The sequence below is a fragment of the Euleptes europaea genome, chromosome 13, assembly GCF_029931775.1.
Source record: "Euleptes europaea isolate rEulEur1 chromosome 13, rEulEur1.hap1, whole genome shotgun sequence".
NCBI lineage: Eukaryota > Metazoa > Chordata > Lepidosauria > Squamata > Sphaerodactylidae > Euleptes > Euleptes europaea.
In genome coordinates, this window is record NC_079324.1 from 36787459 (window position 1) to 36806502 (window position 19044).

At 46.8% G+C, this 19044-nt stretch overlaps 1 protein-coding gene across 1 annotated transcript in view; it reads left to right on the plus strand.

The window, feature by feature from the left end:
• Positions 1 to 6068: 6068 nt before the first annotated feature.
• The window catches only part of MBNL3 (muscleblind like splicing regulator 3), a 98527-nt gene continuing 85551 nt past the window's right edge, over positions 6069 to 19044 (plus strand). Inside the window, exon 1 of the mRNA XM_056859377.1 lies at positions 6069 to 6169. The gene's annotated coding sequence lies outside the window, so the exon portion shown is untranslated. The remainder of the gene's footprint in view (positions 6170 to 19044) is intronic.

The window sequence follows — 19044 nt, forward strand, 5'->3', positions numbered from 1 at the left end:
CATCTGCTTGGCATGCAGAAGGTCCCAGGTTCAATCCCTGGCATCTCCAGTTAAAGGGACTAGGCAAGCAGGTGATGTGAAAGACCTCTGCCTGAGACCCTGGAGAGCCGCTGCCAGTCTGAGTAGACAATACTGACTTTGATGGACCAAGGGTCTGATTCAGAAGAAGGCAGGTTCATGTGTGTCCAGGTGAGAAAATTTTCATTCACATCACTCTCTGGATCAGGAACCACAGCGGTAAATTGCAAGGACTGTCTTTGTCAGTGAAAACTTCTTTATACACTCAGGACATCTGCATAGGACCTGCAGTGTGTCTTCTGACCATCAGAAGTGCAGCAGATGACTCTGCAATTGAGGATCTCTTGGCGGCTTGGGGAACTCATTCCCTCATGAAGTTCACTGCCTCTGAACATGGAAGTTCCATTTAGCTATCATGGCTCATATCTATTCTCTAGGAATTCTTCTCTTAAAGCCACCTAAACTGGTTGACCTACTCAACTTGTGGTAGAGAGTTCCGTAAGTTAACTATGCATTGTGTGAAATAGCACGTCCTTTTTTTGCATCTTAAACCTACTGCAAATCAGCTGTACTTGTTGACCCCAACTTCTAGCACTATGAGAGAAAGCAAAAAATCTTTATCTTCTTCCTGTGTGTGTGTGTGTAAAGTGCCGTCAAGTCACAGCTGACTTATGGCGACCCCTTTTTTGGGGTTCTAATGGCAAGAGACTAACAGAGGTGGTTTGCCAGTGCCTTCCTCTGCACAGCAACCCTGGTATTCCTTGGTGGTCTCCCATCCAAATACTAACCAGGGCTGACCCTGCTTAGCTTCTGAGATCTGACGAGATCAGGCTAGTCTGGGCCATCCAGGTCAGGGTATCTTCTTCCTACTCTCCCTTTTATTCCTTCAGATAGCCCTATGGAAGCAGAGCTCTTTTGTGTCTCTTGGGAGTTGACCATTTAAGTGGGTCTTTTCTGATTGATGGTGGATCAGCATGTGGCAGAATTGATTTTTCTTTCCCCTAGCATGACCTATTTTGCCAGTTTAATGGGCCTGGAATCCTGCTGCTTCATCCACAGATTCTGGGAATGACTTGTATTTATCTTTGCCCACGCATATTCATTCAAGCAGTAAAAGCATTTAACTCTTTTTGTATTACTATTTTAATTTTATCTTGCATTTAACATAAATAACTGTTAGGCGTCCCTTTAAAAAACATAGACAGGAAATTGTGCTAGTTAGATATAGACATTATGATAAACCATACAATATAAACTGATCAAAATCCTAGTTTAGTTCTGATGTCTGAACACAAACACTCCAACAAGCCAAGGATTATTAGTTGGTAGCAGATCCCACAGGTTGTTGAGTATCACCATCTACCGCAGCTGTTTGGCTGGAGACAGTAGCTGGAGACTGATGTGTCCTTCCTACTGGAAGGAAGGACAGAAGCAAGACATGGCCATACATTGCTACTTATATCTGGCAGAACTGCCTAGTTAGTTGCATAAACCATGGTGTGAATGGCTCGTGATTTATCATTACAACTGAATGCAACCCTAGCATCAGACATGGGACGCATATGCCCAATTCATAACCATCCCATCAACTTTTAAACACTGTTTTTCTTCTGCCTCTTTTCCCAGGGGATGAGAAGTCCCGAGCAACCTCCACTGCTCCCTTTTGCAGATCCATGGTTTCTTCATAACAAGTATACAGGTTGAGTCCAAAAACCAGCACAAATCTACTCCCCCCCAAACCAGCTGCAAATATCTCAGCCATTCTTGCCAGCCAGCTGTAAACTCAGAACTGCAACCTGTAGACTTTTGTCTCCCTTGCACCTTATGCAAACTGGACAAAACCACTTTCCTATCCTTCTCTTAGCTGGGTGAGTCTATCCAAGTGGGTGATTTGCTGCACAGGTCACTCAGTAGCAGGCACACATCGTTAATGACCAAGCCACGCTGAAGTTGAAAGAGGGCTTGGACAGCAGCTTGTTTGGGAATTGTTAACCCAGACAGTGTAGATAAAGGCCATCAAATCTTCTCCTATTAGGATTTGGCTAAGTATAAACTGCCAGTGTTTGCAAGAGGTGTACAAACACACTCCTTTTGTTTCCAGTGTCATTCTGCTGATTACACCTCAGCCCTGCCTTGCAACACTGCTTGGGCTCCCAGCTGGATCTCCCCTGAGTGGGCTCAACTCTCGTAATTATACGCAACGATTTTTGTATTCAGAGGTAAACAAAATGCCCACTTGGGGCTTGGCTCTCTCTGTTACCTAGGCCGCAGCCGCAATCCTGCTCCAACGCCATCTTATAACCACGTTACGTCTGTTTTGCAAGTTGCTAGCTCTGGTCAGATTGAAGGAACCTCATTTTCATCCATAAAGCTACATCCTTTTATTCTGGATTCACTATTTATTATCAGTATGGTGCCTACAGTGTATATGAAGTGCTTAATTAATCACAAATAACTACCACCATTTGCACTTTGCACAGATTAGGACCTCTGGATACAAGCGTTCATTTTAACAAGGACGGGCCCTCTCCCTTCTTTTAAGACAACACTCACTTACTTGGATGAATTTAGAGCTAGTGGAGAATACTGGTTGAGGTCTGCACAGATCAGCTTTGGATCTCTGTAGTTTGTGTAAATATTAAAATTTCTGCTTAAAATCCTACCCATGGCATTTTGAAAGCCAGGTGGCTAACGCTTATATTTCTGGGACCAAGCACAGGCAGAATCAGTGACAAGAAGTATGCATCACTAAAGTGTCTCTTTCCAATAGGTCAATAAAGCCAAACTTTCTTGTTATTCTTCTCCCTCCTTCTTTGAAAAACCACTGCAAAACTAACAGATTCGCCTGAAGAAGCTTCTTGAGCGAAACGTGTAAGGAATTTTATCTGTGTAATAAAATATATATGTGTACCTATTTTGCACCATTGGCCTTGGCCTTCTTTTTTTAATCTCCTGTGACTGTTGTGGCCTTTTTATTTCACATTATTATTTGGGGAAAAAATGAAAGCTAATATTGCAAGGAAGGCAGCAAAGAGCTGTGAACTAGGGAACCCAAACTCCTTTACTGGTCAGGCGTGTGAAGAAGAGTTGGTTTTTATATGCCGATTTTCTCTGCCACTTAAGGAGACTCAAACTGGCTTACAATCACCTTCCCTTCCCCTCCCCACAATAGACACCCTGTGAGGTAGGTGAGGCTGAGAGCTCTCAACAGAACTGTAACTTGCCCAAGGTCACCCAGCTGGCTTCGTGTGTAGGAGTGGGGAAACAAATCCAGTTCACCAGATTAGCCTCCGCCGTTCATGTGGAGGAGTGGGGAATCAAACCCGGTTCTCCAGATCAGACTTCACCTATCCAAACCACCATTCTTAACCACTACACCATTCTGAAAAGGGAACAGCTGTGCCTAAACCCATCTGTCTCCACCTGGCCTTTTGCTACGGACAGAAATTCCAAGCAGTGACAGCTCTTCTGTGCTGTTGGCCACTACAACCAGGAAGTATGTTTCACAGTAGTGTGTCTATTTAGCTCATCTTTCTTTCTGGAAAGAAGCATCTTTTGATGCTGCTTATCATGAGCCTCAATAATAATAATAAGTGGTGCAGTAAAAGTAGTGGCAAATTGTACAGCACAGTTACTTTCAAGACTAGAAAAGATTTCAAAAACCAAGGGACCTCGATTGAGGGCACAGCAAGCAGAAAATGTTACTTTAAAGAAAACTCCGTGAAACTCTCCATTGAGTTCCATGGGGCTACTCCAACCTTTTTGCAGGTGTAACTTGGAGCCAACAAAAAGGGGTGTTTCTGGACTGAAAATCAGCCCTGCCCCTGGGAATACCCTGGGAACTCTCCCTTCGATGCCAGCACGAGCCCTTGTGCCGGGGGAACACTGTTGGGGAGGCAATGCCAGCACCCAAGCCTCACGCTGCCACGCTGTTCCCCAGAGCCGGTGAAGGTTGCCCTGCAGTGGCGTTAGCGCCCTTAGCTGGCGCAAGTGACACAGGAGTCACGCTGGCTCCAAAGGCCATGGCCCCCCCCTTTGAGGATTGCTCTGTTAAAGGACTAATTTATTTTATTTATGTAAAAATTATATCCACTCGTCTGTCACATATAATTTTATAATAGTGGTTGAGAATGCTTAATGTTCTATAATACTGTTGTAATTTTTTTTATTGTGGGAAGTTGCTTCACAAATAGAATGTAAGAGATAATCTTACTGACACGTCTATTACAACATGTCCGTTACTGGAGACACTCTGTTCTCTTTGATACATTTGGGTTCTAAAACAAAATGTGACAGAGCTCCTGTTGCCCTCCCGCTTGAGGCTTGGCAACCACTTTACTGTCCTTATTTAGTTATACCAGCCATTTATTTTTACCCAGGCTTTTAACTAAGGGATTTCATCTTCTTAAACTGTATTTGGATATAATTTAAGATTGCTGAGTCGTTTTATGCCATATTTATGCCCTCTCCTTCTTTTGATGCCTTGCTTTAATACTGATCCTTATTTGGTTGTGGTTTTTATGATTCTATAGTACTGCTTTAACTGACACACACCATCAACACCTGATAAAATGGGCAGTAATCATTGAAAGGACTAGATTTGTGTACTTACCTAACAATATTATCGGAAGGGCCCTGCTCTATGACCCTTGATTATTGGAAGGCAGATGGACTGAAGATGGGGTCTTCGTGGTCATTACACCCCGATTACAAAATGCTGCTTCTGCATCCAACTGCCTGCTATCTGAAGTTTTTGGTTCCAGGTGAAGAGATATTCTTCCAAGCATGCCTTATCTAATGGGTTTCGGAAACCTGGTTTTAGTTCTGTTGGCTTCTCCAAAAGATAGCTTTTACTGTTAATGCTGCTGTATTGTATAAGTTTTTTTTAAATTTTGATCTGTTGGTTTTAAACATTGTTGCTTTGTTTTACTGTATCTGCTGATTTTGTTATACACTTCCCATTCTGTTTTCAATCTCCCGCTTAGCGTGTTTAGGACGTCTGTTCTTGTTACTAGGGTTGCCAGATCCCTCTTTGCCACTGACGGGAATTTTTGGGGGGGAGCCTGAGGAGGGCGGGGTTTGGGGAGGGACTTGAACGCCATAGAGTCCAATTGCCAAAGCGGCCATTTCCTCCAGGGGAACTGATCTCTATCGGCCGGAGATCAGTTGCAATGGCAACTGTATCTTTATGACTTCTTTGACCTATAGGCTGTCTCCAGAACCAAGCACGGGTGAGTTGGGGTGAGACACAAAAGTTGGAAAACAAACACATGTGCAACTTCTGGGCCTGATGAGGGGGCTCTCTTCACAAGGACCAGAGGCCTTTGGGTGCCTCCCCCTAGCATTCAAGCAAAGTAGGTTTGGCATTTATAGATGCGCCCCCCGTGCCCTTCGTGCATTGCCTGGGCGGGGGTGGCTGGTGGGTTCCGGCCGGCCTCGCGCCCGGGGTGCAACGGCGCGGGCCTCCCCGGCCTCCACGTGGGCGCGGGGCCTCCTGGCGGGCAGGGGGTCGTGGCCCCCCTCCCCGGCGGAACCGGGGCGCCCCTCCCGCCGCCCTCTTCCTTGCCCCTCGCCCCTGGCGCGCGCTGGACGCCGAGCCGCAGCCGAGGACGGCTTGGGCTGCGCGGTTCAGGGGCCCCGACGGCATCTCCCAGCAGCAGCAGCAGCAGCAGCAGCAACCTGAGCGCGCACCGGGACCCTCCGCGGCGCTCGCTGCAGCCCTGCCCGCGACCCCTGGGAGACGCAGGGCAGGAGCGCCTCCCTCCGGGAGCAGGTCGGACGCTCCTCTCTCTCTCGGCCCAACCCAACCCAACCCCCCCCCCCTCGACCCCGGCCGCGCCTGGTCCCTCCTCCCGGCCGCCTGGGCGTCCTGGAGCGCGCAGGCCGGGCTCTGATTCGCTTCTGCGCCTCCGGAGCTTGCAGACACCCAGCCCGCTCCCCTCCCTTTTTTTTTCTCCCCCTTTTTAAAATGGCGGCTTGCATGAGGCACCCATGCTAGGGGGGGGGGGGAGAAGCCGGCCCAGCCCTGCCCCCGACAGCATTCGGCCGCCGCCGTTGCGCTTCTGCCCTTGGACGCGCCTATGGCCCGCTGCCGCCTGGAGCCGCTGCCCTGCCTCGCGGCCGCGCGTTGCTAGCAGCGGGGAAGCAGAAGGTAAGAAGACCCCCACCCTGTCTGGGGGGGGAGGAGGGGGCGCCGGCCTGCTTGCCTCCCCCAGCCTAGAAGGTGTCTGTCTGTCTGCCTGTCTGCCGCCGGGGGAGGAGGACGGCTGGGCGCTGGGCACTCGGCTCCCCGGGCGCCTCCCGCCTCGCCGCCGCGCTCTCGTCCGGGTCTCCGCGGGCTTGCGGCTCCCCCGAAGCCCCTCGCTGCCCGAGCCCCCCGGGCGGGCTCGGCTCGGGAGGGTGGGTGGGTGGGTGGTCGGCCTGGCAGGCGCGGCCGCTCGCTGCGGAGGCGCCTCCTGTACAGGCGGGAGCGTTTCGCGGCGCTAATCTGCGCGCGCCCTGGAGGTTTTGCAACCCAAACCAGCGAGACAATGGAGGAGGTGGTGGTTGGTGGAGGGCTCAGAAATGGCGTGTGTGTGTGTGTGTGTGTTTTTTTTTTAGAATAGTTGCAAAAAACAAAACTTGTGCTTCAAATATTTTCACGCCGTCTCTCTCTCTCCCCCCCCCCCCACTCCTTTCCCCGGCTCGGTGCCATGTACGCAAGGTTAGGACAGCCGCTGGGCAGCGATCTGGTTGGCTCGACTGACGTTTACATTGTTCTCTGTGCTGCCCAAGACTATTAGGGTGGATTCTTGCGGTGCAAAAAAAATAACTGGCAAAGTTCCTGATTAGGAAAAGAAACGTGCCTGTCAAGAGTATTTAACGTGGAAAGGCACGTTTCAGAGAGGGCTTTTTCGCTCATATTTTGCATAGGCGATTTTTTTTCAAGGCCCCCCCCCCAGTTAGGATAGGCAGTCAAAAACCTCTGCAGTAGGTTCTTTTTTGGGGCGGTGGGGGTTAAAGTTGGAATCACAATATTCGGGTCCATCTTTCCTTCTAAATTGAATTAGAACATAAATCTCCGGGCAAACGAAAATTTACAGTGTAAGATCTGAAGGTGGGGGGAGGTGAACGCCAAGGTATGATAAAACTGAAGTATCTTTTGTATTTCGTGCTTTGCGGATTTGGGGTGGATTTCACTAAAAAGTGGCGTTTCGCTTGGAGTGCACGAAGAGTAGCGGGGGGGGGGGAGAGAGAGTGGGGCGTGCGTGTGTTATAAGAGCCTTCAGGAAGGAAAAAAAAAAGCATGCGCATTTGCCCGGTCTTGCCACCGCACTGTAGTCTGCCTGGAAACAAAGGACAGGAGCGCGTAGAAGTTGACGGCGTGGGCTCTCCGGCGTGGCTCTTCTGCCCACGCCCGCCTCCCCTCCCCACTCCACGTGCGCCAGTTCGCGGGATCTGCCAGACTGTCCCTCCCTCTCCAAGCCAGGATGCCCCCGCCTTGCCCAAAGCGTCCCCCAGAGTGCCGGTTGAAGAGGCGAGCTTCGGAGAGGCCCTGTGCCTGGCGCTGCAGTCCTTGGAGAGAGGGAGGGGAATTTGCCGGCCCAAGATGACATCTCTCCCCAGGCAGCCTGTGCCTTCTGGTCGCCTGGGCACCTCCTGGGTGCTGAATCATTGTGGCACGGGTCTTCTGTTGTCCAAAACCGCCAGCCAACAGGAGGAAGCGGAAAACCCTGCAACAAGAGGGGGCACCGCACAGATTTCTCTTTGCATTCTAAAACTAGTTCTTGGGGGGGAGGACACATTTTGTTTATTTTTCTTTAAAAAAAACTGCAATTTTTGGTTTGAAACGAGTCAGAAATTCCCAGGTGTCGTGGCAAAAGCAAAAAAAAAAAAAAAAACCCGGCTCCTCTTGGTGGTGAACATTTGTTTGTTTGTTTGTATAGTTCATTAATAGTATAGTTAATTTATAATCCATCTTTCTCCCCAATGAGGACCCAGAACGGCTTACATCATTCTCCTGTCCTCCATTTTAGGCGGAGAGAGTGTGACTAGCCCAGGGTCAGACAGCGAGCTTCCATGGCATGAGTGGGGATTCGAACCTGGGTCTCTCCATTACTAGTCTGGCACTTTGAACCACTATACCACACTGGCTCTCCTAATTGTGGCATAAGCGGCTCTTGACTTCCAGAGGGAAATGATACCAGTTTATGGGAAAGTAGAATATTCTGCTCTAGGTGGCTTTGTCCCCTACTCTTATGTTGTGTGTGGCTGTGGATGAACCCTGCCATTGAAAACGCATGCTAGGTCTGACTCCTGGAGAGCGCTGGGGCAAATTAATCTCTGGGCTTTCTTGGAGCCAGAGCCCATTTTCTGTCAGATACATGTAGCTGTCGCAGGTACACAGATGCGGAGAAAATTCTCTAACATCCCCAAAGGCCATGAAGTACACCGGGTAACAGTAAGAGTGTCAGAGACACTTAAAACATGCAAGCTAAAATCGGAGTGGCCTGAATAATGGCCTACGGGTGATAAATTAGCAAAATCGGTAGTCTCTTCCAGGATTTTAGAAACCTGTAGTTTGACTGGATGTTGGAGCTGTAGTTTTTATCCTTTGCAAAAAAAGATGAAATAAGTGAGGGTCAGAATGTTTGTGTGGTTTTTGTTGGGGTGTGTGTGTGTAAGTGCCATCAAGTTGCTTCCGACTCATGGTGACCCTATGAATCAATGTCCTCCAAAATGTCCTTTGACAGCCTTGTCAGATCTTGCAAACTGAGGGCTGTGGCTTCCTTTATTGAGTCAATCCATCTCTTGTTGGGTCTTCCTCTTTTCCTGCTGCCCTCAACTTTTCCTAGTGTGACTAAAATATGATAGCCTCAGTTTAGTCATTTTAGCTTCTAGGGTCAGTTCAGGCTTGATTTGATCTATAACCCACTGGTTTGGTTTTTTGGCCATCCACGGTATTTGTTGAGGAGAAATTTCCTATTTCAGCCATTTAGATTCAATTGTTTTTCCCAAAGGATTTTTTCACTCTTTTTTCATTTTTTTTTACATCTGTTGATCTATTACCTTTTTGCCCCTCTGCCCTAGTTCAGTTTGCAAAATAGCTCACAGATGTTAAAAAAGCATCACGATAGCAATTTGTATGACAATAGCACCTTGATCAAAATAAGAGCCACAACAGCAAGTCAGAAGAGGAATTGGCTTCGTCCAGTAAAATCAACAGCAGCAACTGACTGTCAGAAGTCTGACCAAAACAAATTATCTTGAGCTCCCCTTTTGAAAGCTGGGAATGAGCCCTCAGGCATCGTTCTTGCCTAGGGAAAGGCACTACAAAGGAGAGGCTCCTGGGTCCAGGACTCACCACCCACCACATTTTTGCTAGGGGTAGGCATTTAACGCACCCTGTGCAGTTATGACACATTTCTGAGACGTAGTGGTACAAAAAGGCCTGTGGTACCTCAACGACTGACAAATCTGCGGGGTGTCGAAAGCCTTTTGTTAGAGAGTCTATCCTAGTTATCTGGAGATACTGGGGCGGGGGGGGGGGGCTAAGATCAGATACTGATGAAGGAGACAGTCTTTCAAGGATCTGAGACCATTTAGAGATTTAGGGGTCCTTTGTATTGTATTACTGGTCCATTCCTAGCCCACCAGTGGCGCTTCCTCTCAATGGGTTTAGGGGTTGCTTCCTCCCCACCTTTTTATCCTGTTGTCAAGGAAAATGGCAGGGAACATAGGGCTGTTTTCAGTGGCTATTTCTGAGCTGGAAGAGCTGACCATGAGGTGATTCCACACACCCCTCCCCAAATACTAATTTGATGAAGTAGCCTTGTACCCCTCATCATAAGTTTGCCCGTTTTTAAATAAGTGTTGTTGCTTTCTTTGTTTCAAGCAAGTGCTGCCATGTTGCTAGGAGGAAAATCACTTTGGGGAGTACCTTTCCACCAAAAGAGTTGGCTCTTGACCTTCTGCCAACATGTCTGTGAACCAAAACCGGTTGTAGGGGACAATACAAGATGGCTGCCACGAGGGAAAGCAAAACATGTCAGCTCCTGTTACCCTAAGGAATTACCCTCAGAACAGGCTGAATCTGCCCAGCCTCTGAAGGTGAAAACTGTGCCCCATCTTACTACTTGTATGTAATTATTTTCCCCTTATAGGTTTCTCTAGTCAAAGACACTTTGCCATGCTCTGCAGTGGAGGAAGCCAGGTGAAGGGACTGCATTTGAGGAAATCATGAGGGGAGTGGAAAGTCCCTTGCCTTCAAGCTGTTGCTTTAAGGTTCTGGGTGGGACAGTAACTGTGTCCCCCCCCAAAAAAAAATGTTTTCCTGTTTTCCAAAGTTGGCCTAGCTCCTTTTGACTTATAATGCCCCAGGCAATGGTCCATACTGCCCATTGCGCTGTTTTGAGGCTACCCTTTTCTTTCATTGGTTAAATCGGCCTCCTCTCCCAATTCTCTCTTTGTGCCTGAGCCAAATGCCACAACAGAGGTCAGAAAACAGAGATTATACATGGTCAAGGACTGCAGCAGGAAGCTTTCTGAAGTATCTAGATGGCATTCAGAAGCCTAGTCAATATAGATGTTTTTAAAGGTATTTTAATTACCCTTGTGCCCACACAAAGAGGGTAGTGTGTGTGTGTGTGCGGGGGGGAGCAGACGCTTCAATGTCAGCAAATATGTTTCATTCTCAGTTCAGTGCTGGAATTTGTGCTATGGGTGCAGGGTTTGCACACTTGACCCGAGGTTGCTTGTTGTTACATTACTGCAAAATGTTACAGTGATACAGAGAGAGGTAGAGCAGATGCTTTGCAAGCAGTTGGTGCCAGGTTTAATCCCTGGCACCGCCAGTTAAAGGATCTCAGTTAGTAGGCGGTTGGAAAGGCTCTTTGGTGTGAGAAAACCTGGAAAGTTACTGCCAGTGAGAGTAGACAGTATTGGGCTAGATGAACCAAAGCTCTGACTCAGTATGAGGCAATTTCGTAAAAATATGAGTCACTGATTAATTCTAGGGGAGATGCTGGTAACAGGATGGTGCAGGTGTCTCTTTAGTTGATAGTAACCATTTTTCCTCATCCTGGGGGATAGAAAAAAATTGGCTTTTGCCTTTACACTGACGACTCTGGCCACACTCCGTTCCTTGGTGGGAGGAATTATGGGATACTAGCTTCAAAAATGGGGCATCTGCCTCCCCCACAGTGGCAGTTTGAAAAAAGAGATAGGGAGTACTTTACTGGAGTTTAAAGCTGGGTCAATTTGGGAGGGGTGTTACATGAAAAATGTTTGCCCCTGTGGGCTGTAAAATGGGGTTATGGTGTTTGGAACATGGGCAGCAAACACTGGCCTTGTTCTTTTGCTTTGCAGCATCACTGTATGGTATCATCCTTTCTGATCCCTGATTGTGATTGCATGGCGGCGGGTTGGGGGGGACTCTGCTGTTTGTGTTGAAGCTGCACTGTGTGGAAAGAAGTGGCAGTGAGCAAGGAAAAGGGAGGAGGTTGTGAAACTTTTTGCACTTGTATAACTTCTGTCTCCCAAGACAATTTTTATGGGCAAAAATGAGTTAACTTTCCTGAAGTTGATGTCTTTGTTTCTCAAAAGCTAGCAGGGAATGTACCTGAATTATAAAGTGCTGGTGTGTGTGTTTTTTAATCCTCATGTTGTGGTTGTGAGACGTCTCTCTCTGGCTGTGGCCTGTGGGAACAGCTTTGTGTTGCAAGCTGAAGAAGATCTGAACCAAGTGATTTTGGGGTAGTTGGAATGCATTGTACCATAACCTGGATAGCCCAGGCTAACCTGATCTCATCAGATCTCAGATGCAAAGCAGGGTTGGTCCTGGTTAGTACTTGGATGGGAGACCACCAAGGAATACCAGGGTCACTACGTAGAGTTAGGCAATGGCCAATCATCACTGAATGCAACTTGACGGCTCTTTCTACCACCAGAATGCATTGCAGGGAAGGGCGGAAGGAAAGATCAGAGGAAGTCTGAGCTTGAGAGGGGAAAAATGTTATATAGACATCACTGAGGGAATAAAGTTAAATAAAAATTGTTAGCCTTTGTGTGAACTTGCCATCCACACGTGAAGTGGAAGCAAATCTCCCTTCTCAGCAGTATGGCTTTTAGCCTTCAAACGGGTCTCAAGATCTCATTTGTTTTTTTTTTCTCCTGACTGTAGCACTAAGCAGCTTGCAGTGAGGCTTCCTGAGGACAGAATTCGTCTGGCAACGGACATTGCTGATGAGGGCTGAGGCAGACAACATTTAGCTCTCCCTCCTCTCCTTCAGTTGTCATTGCTCTGCGGTTTCAGTTCGGGCTCTGGCAGCAGGACTAGCAGACGCCCGCGGCTGCGTTACATCCAAGCAGGCAGCAGCAGTGCACGCTAATACTGGGATGGGGAGGGCCCTTGAGGAGGGTCTCACAGTCAGCCGTCTGGCCTCAAAGATAGCCTAGGTTAGCAACTCCCCCCCCCCCATACACACACACATTTTGTCAGATGCAGGCTTTCTTACTTGGAAGAGAAGGCCGGTCAGGTGAGACCAAAGACTCCTCCAGCCCAGCCCAGCATCCTCTCTTGACAGACAGCAGCTTCTGAAATATGCACAAGCAGGATGTGAAGGTTGTTATGTCTCTGTCCATATACATGGAGCTTTAGAGGGCATTAAGGGATGGGTGTGATATGTAAGTGTTATGACAATGCATCTGATATTTAAAGGTACACTGCCTCTGTATGTGGAGGCTCTGTTTTAGCTATCATGGCTGCTGATAGGCTCTGAACTTGTCTAATCTTGCAAGTCTGAGACATTACCATCTGCCGCTGCTGCAGTGTCCTCCCCTGTACAACAGTTTGGGGACATAGAAGTTCTGTGTGTCAAGTCGCTTCCGACTCATGACGACCCTATGAATCAATGTCCTCCAAAATGTCCTATTTTTGACAACCTTGCTCAGATCTTGCAAATTGAGGGCCGTGGCTTCCTTTATTGGGTCTTTTTTTCTTGCTGCCCTCAACTCTTCCTAGCATGACTGTCTTTCCCAGTGACTCTTCTCTTCTCATAATGTGACCAAAAGGTCACATAGAACTGGGAATCTTAGTTGTATTAAAAACATACCCAAGCCAATAGTTGGACAACCTGAGCTGAAGACCAAGTAGGACTTGATTGTGAGTTACTGTAAATGGGAAGGGGTGGGAAGAGCAGTTTGCTGCACCCATCCCCTTTCCCCATACCAAATAAAACACTTCTCGCCAGGGTTTTTTCACCCCTGGTGATGGGAAGGGGTATTACTTCTGGTCTGTGATCCCTACTGGGAGAAAAAGCTGGATGGGAGAAGGAAGCATGGTTGGATAAAGGAGAAGATTTCAGAACCCATTCAAGCAAACTTTAAATTGTTCCCCACCCTCCTTGATAGGTTGCCATCTGATTCTGGCACATGGCTCTGCCACCATTGCATCTATTTGGAGCTTCATTTTTTAATTGAAAATTAATGGACCGTCTGTCTGGAAGCATCCTCCAGCCTAATTCTCATGGAGGTGGGCATCCTGTGCTTGAGCAGTGTCCTTGGGAGTGCAGGTGGGAGCCGCACGAGTGATCTTCCATTAAAAAGCTCCCCCTGCATTGAAAACTACAATGTGAAGGCGAAGACTAGACTGGACCTAGTCTTCCTGATTTGCAGATATACTGCTTGTAGGGAGGCTTTTTTTTTTAAAAAAAAAACATCATTATTAAAGAGCATTCCTGTAGCCAGTTTGTAGTGCCTGTTATGCTTGTGCAAATGGGCACAATCCTAAATTTTGTAGTGTTTTAGCTGTATAAATATAAGTCTAAGATATGTGTAAGTGCTGACTTCTGACCCCTACACAACTGACAGCGACAGCTTCAGAACAGAAATTCTGGAGAATTAAGTGTCTCCAGTGAGGCGTCTTCTTGCCAAATTTATTTTGCACTGTAAAAGCGATATGCAAATTGGTTCTGCCCACGTGAACAAAAAGTATGCAAAGTAGGTGCAGTCCTTTAGCTTGCTGTATATGGTGTCAGATAAGTTGCCTGCTCTTCCCTGGGGTGGGAGGTGAGGGGGCAGGAATCTCCAATATGTTTGTGGGTTTGTGTTAGGTACTGGTATTCTATATAATGTCATCCCCAAGGTGTGACTGTTTTCTGGACCCCCCCCCCAATTTATTTATTTAACTTAAAATGGTCACATCAAAACATCATAAAATACATAAGAAAAAACTAAGTTGATAATAAGGACCCCCATAAACTCCCTTCTAGGTTTCAAAACCAACTCTCAAAAAGGGCAAAACAGGCAACGAAAGGACCAATGTCCCCCATTAATACTGTCAAAACCATCGTAAAACGTTGCGAGATAGTTCATTGTCTTTGACAAAAGAAAAACCTACAAACAGAAATATAACACAGAGATACCGAGGTGATTACAAATGGAAATCACTTTCATCACTAAACACGCCACAGCCCCCATAGTCCATAGTGAAGTTCCCCAGTTCAGCCCATCTTATAAGCAGCCATCATAAGTTTAAAAATCCAAGATAGTTGAATGAAACCCCCCGGATGGGTCAACCCTCTCACACTACCCGCTCAGAGTCACATGTTTTCTGGATTTTTTAAAAAGATATCTTGCTTGGCAGAATTTTTTAGAATCAGTTTTGCAGCGAGACAGACTGCGTTTGTGACCATGACCTGACAGTACAATGATTTGGCAGATAAACCTCGGCTGTCAGTACGTATTTTGCAGCAGCAGTGAGAACGTAGGTGCTATATTGTTTCAGTTAAACGGGAAGTGTTGTACTCTGCTCCCTTGGTACAGTCGGCGTTGCTCATGTTGACTAGCACCTTATTCGGTTGCAAAGCCTGGTAGGTTTCCTTGCAGTAAGCAGTCTTGGTTACTCGCGGTGAGTCACTCAGAGAGGGAACAGCCCACAAAGTTTTTTTGGCATAACTGTGTCCCTCCATTACTGCTGCAGTGTAGCTGCCTGTGGTGGCTAGCCACTGTGTGTCCAAAGGGTCCCCGGTGCCTAAAATGAGGCCGAATGTGAGTGTGCATGTGTAATCTGATCTGTTGTCAAATGTCTTGCAGAAGGCTGTAAGCTGTGTCAATAAGATCTCTGTTCAGCTCTGAAAACAGCCTCATGATCGACGGCTGGTTGGCAGCCTTCCTAAGGGAGGGCAGTCTCTCTCTCTCTCTCTCTCTCTCTCTCTCTCTCTCATTCCCCCCCCCCTTTTTTTTTTAAAGAAGAAAGAGTTGGAGGTTTTGGCGGCACCTTCTCTGACTCGGCTGCCTTTTGCCGAGTGCTGTTTACTGTTCTTTCCTTAGCATGAAAACAGCCCATCCTCCTCCCCCCTGACCCCAACCAAAAACGGGCAGTGTTTGGAGACTGTTGGATTCTTTGGGCAATGCTACCAACATGAGCTAAAAAGAGTGTCTCTTACGTGGTGAGGCAAACCTCCAAGCTGCTGCTCTTTTGAGGAGTGAGAAGATGGCAGAGTTTAGAAGGATGAGGTAGGAGTCGGACATCTTTTTCTCTCTCGACATGCCTGGCAGAGCGCAAACGCATGTGTGCGCAGGCGAGTCTGAGACACCCCCCCAAATGTTGTATGCGAGTCCCCCTGTATAAAATATGTAGGCCGTACCATAAGGTTATGCAAAGGGAAGGTGGGTGCCAGCCTGACCTGTGTTGCAAGATGGATGGGGGAGGAGGTATGGAACAGAACAAGCAAGGCACGGGAACCTCCGATTCGAATATGTCGCACATTTGTGAGAGCATTTGCTTCAAGGCTTGCGCCTGGAGAATAGTCATGCAGTTCTGCGGGGGGGGGGATTTATTTGCGAGCTTCTCCCAAAGCTTTCTCTTGCTTCTCCCCAAATTATTTATTCCCTGCTCTTGAGAAAAGCCGGAGTGAAATTCCTAAGGAATTTACTGCCAGCAGATTTGGACTGTTTTGGGGAGGGGTGGGGAAACCCAGCAGCTTTTGCTGAGCAGCACTGGGTAGTGTCAGAACAAAGGCAGGCAATGGCAGGAAATGCCGGTTTCCCCACTCTGGTTCCTAACGCGAGAGGCCGGGACTGGGTAATTTCTTTTTACTTCCTGTTCTCAAGCTGTTTGTCAAAGTAGCAGTGTTTTTCCATGCCGGGAATCTGTTAACTTGATTCTGTTCCTATAGAACATAACTCTGACCCAGGTACTGTGTGTCCCTTGATTATTATTGTAAGGAATGTCTCTGATTTTAATTTGGAAAAGGGAGATTACAGTTGTGTTTTTTTAACACACCCTGCTTGTACACAGCTCGGAGGGATTGTGGTAAACCGAGAGCACAACCATTTATATCCAGATGCTTAATAGTGTCAAATGGATGTGAGTCTGGTACAAGAGTTATTTGTGTACACTGATTTTTTAATTTTAATGCTTGGAAATTTTTGAGCAGTAATTCTGTAAAAATAAAGTTTTGTGACATGAAAAGGCGTGTCAGGGGCATAACACACAAAATGCAAAAAAGAAAAGTGTAATGTAGTCCAAAACAAAGTACACTGAATCAGTTGCTGCAAAACACTAGACTCGTTCCCAATACAATTGATATGTGAAGGATATGTAACACAAAAATAGGCTATTAGGATTTATTAGTCCTTTAAAAGTTGCACAAGAGTCCAGAGTGCGCTGGACAGTTCTGAAGGAGCAGGCAGACACACATGGAGAGAATTTATGCTTTGGATGCCTGTAACAGCTGGGCAGTCGTTACTGCCCAGTCGTTTGTACTGGGCAGTCGTTCAACGGGTAAAATGATTTCCATGCTGGGAAAATTGTCACCTGTTGATTTCTGTCATGACCTTGCCGTTAGAGCCTTTTCACTAGTGGTGCTATGTGCACCTTTTGTTGTTCTCAAGTGAGAGTGGCTGCAGTGATGGTGTGCATATGCGCACACCCAAACACCCGGTTATAGAGTAGTTGAGGGCTGTGGGGCAAGAGCGTACCTCCACTTGCAACCTGTAAAGTTCACTGATGGCTTTCCATCCATGATTGTTACCGTGGAATAATACATGTTTTGGGCTTGTCAAGCCAGGAAGTGTTCTCTTAGAACTACCCCCTTTTTTGACAGAGGGAGTTTGTGCTTTGTGGGCTGTCCTTTGAGGGATAAATAAATCTCCAAAGCATTTTTAAAAAAGTTATTCCTGAGACATTATTATGTCATGGGAGGTACAAAAACCTATTTAAGTGCCCCATGGATTGAAGATAAATCGATTCAGCGCAGCAGTCAAGTTGCATCATAAACTGCAAAGGTTCGAATTACAGATTTGCTTAGTTGACAAAGTTATCCTTACGATGTGAAGTTTAGTCCCCAGGGTTGTCTGTTTTAATTACTTTGTGTCCTCAGAATTTGGTTGAGCACCAAAGTGTCGGCACCCAAGGAGAAAGAGAAGGGTGATTTGTGAATTCTTCCCTGTAAGAAGGTAGTTGTAATTAACAAGAGCCTGGCATTTCGCCTTAGATGATAAGACAGATCAAATGCCGAGTAAGAAATCAAAACCATTTATTTGGTCAGAGCAAATTAGGTACAGCGTCTGATTCCACCCATGGCCCTGGGCTGCTTAGAGGCCCAAGCACAGTGCACAACAAAGACATAGGAAGAGTTGTAATGTGCAAAGATCTTAAAACATTGAAGGGTTATATATTTATGGCCAATTAATCTTCCCTCTCTGTTGGTGAGAGCATTCACACTTTACAGGATTAGAAATCAAACTGGAAGTCCTACTTGAGGAAGATGCACGATTGGTCTTCCCAACACAAATTGGTTTTACAAAGTTATCTTACATGATGTGCATTGTGTTTTCTGAGATTGGTAGTGCAGTACTCCAGAATTAACACAAATTGAAGGCTTCCCCTTATCCTGTGATCTAAAAAGGCATAGAGGCCCTCTTCCCTGTTCTCCTGTGACCCCGACCTGGAGTCAGTAGAAGGTAGACTGTGGTCCACTGGTAGGATCAGTAGCTAATCTCTGAGCCACCTGGTGCCTGCAGGTTGTTGAGATTCTTGCAAAGAATGCTGGAATAAGTGGACCTTGGTCTGGTCCAGCCACAGCAAGAATGTTATCACTCCCCCACAATTCCTTTTAGGTTTCCCAGTTTATTTCCTCTAATACACTCAACCATGGTGTTTCCAATCACAGATCGGACCACTCAGGAAGCTGGGGTTTCTCTGAACTTGGGACTGACTAGGTAGGCAGAAAAATATTAGTTTATACATTTAAGTTTCCCTTACCAGCCTGATGTGAACTGAGCATGATTGTTGCCCTCAAAATGTTGAGTGCAATTAAGAAACAGAGGGAGATGCCATTCTCCCTGATTCCATGCAGGATCCTAACTTATGTAGGTTGTACTTAAAAAGGAGAGTAGAGCATTGAAATCTGAAACCTGTGTTCTCACAGAGGCCGCAGACATTCATCCAGGGGTGCCAACTTTCAAGCGGCTGCTGTAGCTGTCCCTTTAACAACAACATCTCAGGTAGCAATTATCAGGTGGCAACATTCTTTATCTTCGTGCCCTGAACACTTGCCCTCCTCGCAGCTAACTCTTCCAGACCAAGTTGCCATTTAAGTCATAGCTGCAGAGGCCAGTTAAAAATCTGATCCTCTCCTACCCTTTCATTTATTTAGCGTTCTTTCCAAATGAGCAGGTATATCAGCCTATCACTTCATCTTCACAATGACTTTGCAGGGTGGGTAGGCAGAGATTGTTTGCTGTCCTCAGCTGCTTATTCCCGAGAGGGTTGGCCTCTTGCAGCTGTGTGGCAGGTGGAAATTGAACCGAATTTCTGCTGGTCTTGCCATTGTTAAAAGATTTTTTTTAAAAAGTGTTTTAACTTAATGGAGGATGATCCTCCCCTTTCCACAGGGCACTTTATGCAGCCACTGTGTTCACGGAAATCTTTTATGTATATATTGTTAATGAAGTCAGTCACCTTGAGCAATTCTAGAAAGGTGAGTTGAAACTATTTTAAATAAAGCTACGCTTGCCATGGGCCAATATCTGTATATACCT